Source organism: Rhinolophus hipposideros, assembly GCF_964194185.1.
Source record: "Rhinolophus hipposideros genome assembly, chromosome: 6".
In the NCBI taxonomy this organism is placed as follows: domain Eukaryota; kingdom Metazoa; phylum Chordata; class Mammalia; order Chiroptera; family Rhinolophidae; genus Rhinolophus; species Rhinolophus hipposideros.
Genome location: NC_138052.1, coordinates 48,790,064 through 48,796,063, shown reverse-complemented (window position 1 = coordinate 48,796,063; position 6,000 = coordinate 48,790,064). Strand labels below are relative to the sequence as shown.

General features: G+C 35.9%; 1 protein-coding gene across 1 annotated transcript in view; it reads right to left on the bottom strand.

Moving 5' to 3' along the window:
* Nucleotides 1-1,608: 1,608 nt before the first annotated feature.
* Nucleotides 1,609-6,000, bottom strand: part of ITGA6 (integrin subunit alpha 6) — a gene marked incomplete at its 5' end in the record, with an annotated part of 60,207 nt that continues 55,815 nt past the window's right edge. The window contains one exon of the mRNA XM_081050772.1: nt 1,609-4,082. The remainder of the gene's footprint in view (nt 4,083-6,000) is intronic.

Here is a 6,000-nt window from a genome sequence, read left to right as displayed (position 1 = left end):
ACCAGTTTTCTTACTCAGATGTGTTTTACAGTTCACTTATCCTTCGAAGATTTAATCATGAATTCCCTTTATAACTTTCCACTTAGATGGGTCTGTTGGTAACACCTCTGTAGACCTGGCCTCAGCCACTAGTACACAGTACTCCCACGTTCCAACAGCTGGATAGGATGCCTTTCAGAGTCAGCGAAACCTAAGGTACAAGAGAGAAGATACTTGCTATTTGACCGTAATCAGGGACTTCTAGAAGAACAGATGCCCACTAGCTTCTTTGCAATAGCCACTCTTTTTAAATCATTCTCAAGTTCATTTTCTTCATCTCTTTGAACTTCTCCTTCCCCTCAATCTAAGTAGTTGGACCATAGGAGTGGTTGGACCCTATCCTTTGGTCTCTAGGAACTGCCTTTAATCATTTACTTGACGCTACCCACGCTGATCAAACAACTCTTCCACATTCCTGTTTTGTCAGCCCTGAGGAAGTACTTATGTGGAACCCAGAAACCTACAGCATTTCACTCCTTTCCTCCTTTAAAACAAAACCTATCTTCCCACGTCGTCTTTTTTGTGGGTTGGTGTACTAGAGATCAGTTTCTCATTAAGATGTCTTCATTTAGGATAGAATGAGTCTTAAGCTTACTTCCCATGTCTGGACAATTTAAAGCATTCCCTACCTCCATCTACCCCACATTCTAGAATATTCTCAATCACAAGTGCACAACATAAGCCACAACTGTGCATGACTCATGTGAGGATGTGGCAAGTAATCTGCAACCAACAAAGTGTCAATGTTTGTGAACAGATCCCCGGATATCCCTATATTAATACCATCATCCCCGGATATCCCTATACTGATACCACTCTCATTGCTAGGCATTCCTGTATGCTTTTCAGGAGGGAGAGAAAGGTGGCATCACAGGAGTCATATAAATCACTGCCATGACCTCCAGTCCAGGTCATTTACGCCGTAGCCCTAGCCAAACCACAGCTACTGACACTCTTTAACGGTTATGGTGATTACACATTAATGTAGTGATTTAATCTGGGTATAACCGTGGGGCTATAAAAGGTTCACAGCCTCTGGCCCATCATTTTAAAAAGTACAAATCACACATTTCTTTGGGTGGTAATACCTGTCTGATCTTCAAAGAATTAAGAAGACTAAGACTTAACATATAACACCAAGTACAGTGGAAAACTATTACCTAATACACGGGACAGATAATATATTTTAGATTGGAAATTTATTCAGGCCAGGTCATGCTATATTGTCTGGGCACTATATACATGCTTTATTTTCATTTATTCAATTGTGATAACTCAGCTAGAGAAGATTCATAAAACTGCTTCAATCTAAATGAAATCCTTTGGTAAAAAAAAAAAAGTATTTTCTGACCCGTCAATTCTACTAATTCAGCCCCTGGTGGTCAATATAGTGACACATGTCACAGCTGGCCTGCTCTCACATCCAAAATGTGCTCTAAGAAGAAAGCAGCTTAGGCATAAGAACTTTTATTTTTCATGCCATGGGGTCATTGCTAAATAATACCCCATCCTTCACAGGCATAAGCCTTTGAAGAAGATGAATCAATGCAAACAAACATCTCCCAATTTCTAGGTATCTTGAATGAACCATCTTTAATCATTTCCTTTCGAGCATCAACTGCACAGTGGAGTCAAAAGGGGGTATCATATTTACGTTGCATTATTTGGGGGCACTCATGTTTTGCTGATCTGAGATTATATGGGGCACTAAGAATATGTAAAAACATCAAAAACTTTGGTTTGACTTGATAAAATAAAAAGAAAGGCAGTTCAGGTTACTTGTAAGTTTAGAGTTTGTTTCATGTATACAATGCTGTGTTACTAAGCAATGAACACTTTCATAAAAAAATTTATTTCACACTTTTATACAAATATCCACAGGTATTTTCTAATCATGAAATAATTTTACAATGCTAGTTAGTATAAAAATGTATCAAATGTGAACAGACCAGTGACTCGACTTGAGATGACATTTTTAACAACTATAAATTTAAACACCACTACATTCTTGTTTCTTTGTTGTTTAACCACCCTTCCACCCCCCACCCCACCCTTTTTTCAGGACATTCGTTTTTTATAACAAAGGTCTATAAAAACATTCAAAATATCAGCTTCTTAGCAACCTAAAAAGCCAGTGCATTAGGTTCCAAGTTACCTAAGCAAGAAACTGAGATTTTAAACACTATTATGACCTGCTTCAAGAAGTTTTTGTAAACAAAATATCATTTGTAAAATGATTTTTGTGAGTGAAAATTCCAAAGTACAACTAGAACAATGTTCTTCGTATCTTCATTCAGGGCATAAGATTTCCGAAAAGAAAAAAAATAAAATTAAAACTCCAAAGCAACAATGGCACATAGCTGTATTTTGTTCTTTTAAAACACTAAGACTGCTTGCACTATCAACATAAATTAGCACCTGTTTGCTGTTGTTCCCTATATAACTTAACATTTTGAAGCACAGTAATTAAAAAAAAAATTCAGCTTTCATATCTACTCAACCTCTGTTAAATGTATAGAATAATGACTTCCTCCGCCCTCCATTTTTATAATTAAAAAACATTTTAATGTTCTTGTTAGAGTAGTCCTGAAGTAATTTGGGGAATCTATAGAGAGGGGAGGAAACAAAGCAAAAAATAGAACACTGACTCACTGATTAAATTATTCCAATAACATTAAAAACTTAAAAGCCATGAAGTTCTAATCTGACTTTTGGTATCAGATACTCAGTAGTCTTACACTGGATCGATTTGGATCCACCAGAGGCACTCACCATTTCTTTCAAGTCCTTTATATACAGCAGTGACAAAAGTTCAAGAAACAAACCCATTATTTCCAAGCGTTCCTGAAAGTTATAGTATGTAATTCAGAAATATCACACAGGCTCTAAACTCAAAAATCTGATAATGTCTGTTAAGAATTAAACATCTTACAGTTAATCCCATTTCTTAAACAAAATTTTTGGGTTTGGAGGGAGGGGTCAGGGCTATTGTAAAGGAAGATGTTTTAATAACTTAAACTTATCTGTAAATTATAACTCTGGTACATTTATAAAGAATTATTTTCTTTTTGCAGTAAATAATTTAGGTCAAACCAATGACCTCCCATGTTCTAACTGATTGCTTAATCCAACCTGAAGGGTAAACTGGAGAATCTTTGGCCTGTTAGTCAATAGCAAAATGGTTTGTAAAAAAGAAAAAAATAAATACCATATACAAGTAAGTATAACTAGCATTCAAGTCTGTTGCACCTGTGTGTTTTCGAGAAAAGGGAGAATGGAACCTGTATGTATTTGGTGGGAGCAAGTATTCACACTTTTAGGAAATGGAAAAAGATGGCAGGATGGCAACATCACCTTCTATTGCACATTTAATTTTAAGATAGTACTTTAAATTGAAACACAATTACCCCTAAGGGCATTGTCTTGTGCTGTGGGACAGTTAACGTGCAGGTTCTCCAGTCCTATGGGAAGAATGTTTGCAGAGGCAGTGCCGAGGTTAGGATGGTCACTCTGTTGCCATGGTGACTGTGGGTGCCTTCTTCCAGCTACACTATTGGGAGGATGTCATATGAGCATAACTGGGCAGGCCCTTCCCCGGCACACGTGAGTCAGCCACACCAAAAACAAAGGCAACTCGAAAAGTTAAATTAAGGCAGTTAAAGAAAAATCCATTCCAACAGTCTTAAATTTGGCTGTGCAAAACAGGAACCTTAGGGTACGTAACAATGTCCACAGCAGTTAAAACTGTACGTTCGTACTGTATGTAGTCTGTCTGAAACCAATATTCAGGTCTTGGAACAGGCTTTTAAATCCATTTGAATTTCTGAGTTGGGAAAAATTAAAAAAGCAGTTTGGGTACTGTGAAGCTTCTGTGGCCGCCCCTAGGAGTAGCTTTCATTTTCATTCCACCTTGTGATCCACTGTTTTTTTTCAAGGTTATCATTATATTTTTCATCTTTGATCTCGCGCTCTTCTTTCCGGATCCTGACAGCATGATATCGGGGAATGCTATCGTCGTACCTAGAGCGTTTAAAGAATCCACACTGGAGAAGGGGGAAAGAGAAAAGAAACAAATTAAGTAATCTCAAGAAAAGCAAGTACACTAAACGGGTACGTCTACGCTTTCTGTTCAGCCAAGCCTACCTCTGGACTAAGGGAAAAAGACATCTTTCTTTTAAAAAAGAACTAATTAAGTCGAAAAGAACTGGTAACAGCCAGTGGAGATAAATGGAAGAGAACAGCTGTACAACTGGAAGAAAAGTCTGTTTTTTCATCTTGTCTACATTTTGTAACAATGTAAGCTATTTCCTTATTAAATTTAAGAGTTTATGAAATATTGCTTCCATTTTTTATAATCACAATACTATAATATAAAAGATCTAATTTTCAGATTATTAAAACATCATTTTGAAGAAAAAAAAATTTTAAGGCCATAGACCAAAGATAATTTCATGACTTTCTCCCACTAACAAAATGGAACTCAGGTCACAAATAGTTTACAAATTACAGTTTGAATACGCCAGTGTCCAAATGGGTCAGTTTAAGAATTTTCTCTCCTCCGACGCTCCAGTACACATGTCTCATTAGCTAGAAGGTAATTTATACTGCTTGGACTTGCTGCTGTGCTTCCAAATTAAGCTCTTTTATTAATAAATCATGTAACTCTGTCCTGCAATAAAATCAATCATGTACCACAAGGAACTTGAGGAAAGTATCAATAGACTGAATTTCAGAGCTCCACCTAATTTCTTCTTCTTTTTTTTTTGCAAAAGAAAAAGACATTTACATTTCAATTGTTAATGAATACATATTTTATTCATTTAAAAAATATTCAATCTGATACAAAGTAGATTTTTACTGAGAACATATCTAGATATTTAAAAATCAGATTGAATTTTTTTACATAAATGTATATGCCTTTTTTAAAAAAATGTGTTTTCAATTTAAAAATGCAGATAGAAGAAGGATGAGGAGGATACTTAGAATGGTCTGTTTTTATAACATAAATTCATTCAACATAAATGTATGTTCCTATTAATGTGTTTATTACATGACATTAATAGGAACAGAACATTTATGTTGAATGAATTTATGTTATAAAAATGTCATGGGGCAGAAATATGTGCATAGTTATCACTGAATCAACGGGAAAAATGGACCAAGAAGGACCAATGAGGCCATTTCAACATGGACTCCTTTATTATCCTGTGCATAAAAAGCCAAATCACTATCTATTACAAAATGTGGCTCCTGCCCCATTTAAATAAAGAAGGAAATCAAGGTTGATATGTAAAACTGAAATGGAAATGTTGGGATTCACTTAGTGCCACGGAAAGGGATTGTAGGAGTAATTCTATCCTCTCATGTTCACAGAAATGGAAAAAGGAATCACCACCAATTCCTGTTTCCACGGATTTACAAATAAGAGAAGCAAAACATGAACTTAAAAATTAACTGAGACCCCAAGATTGAGTCAAATCTTTTGGAACATGAATCAAGGTCAAAATCCATTACAACATATTAAAATAAATACTATCCAGAGCATTTATTTGTATACTAGAATTTTGTGTATTGAAGGTCCTTTGGTAAAGAACTATTTTCTGAAATTGGTCATAATATCCATCATGCCAACCAATAGTCTTGGTTTGTTGTAATGGTCTTCGACCTGTGGTAGATATGCAGGAAAAGGAAGTTGCATGCTGAGCTAGCATAAAACAATTTCTGAGCAACAATAAAAGCATTCTAAGCCTTCCCCCATCACTTTATAGCAAGGAGATCAAAAAGATGACAGTGAGAAAGCCTTCTCATCAAGAGAAACACCATGTTTCCAACATGCAACAGGTTAATTAGGCAGTCAACACAAGCGTCTATCTGTGGGAAATTCCAAAATGGACAAGAAATCTGGAATGATTTCTTATGCATCTTTGAAATTCCAAGTGGGATGCTGCGTACTGGAGTAAC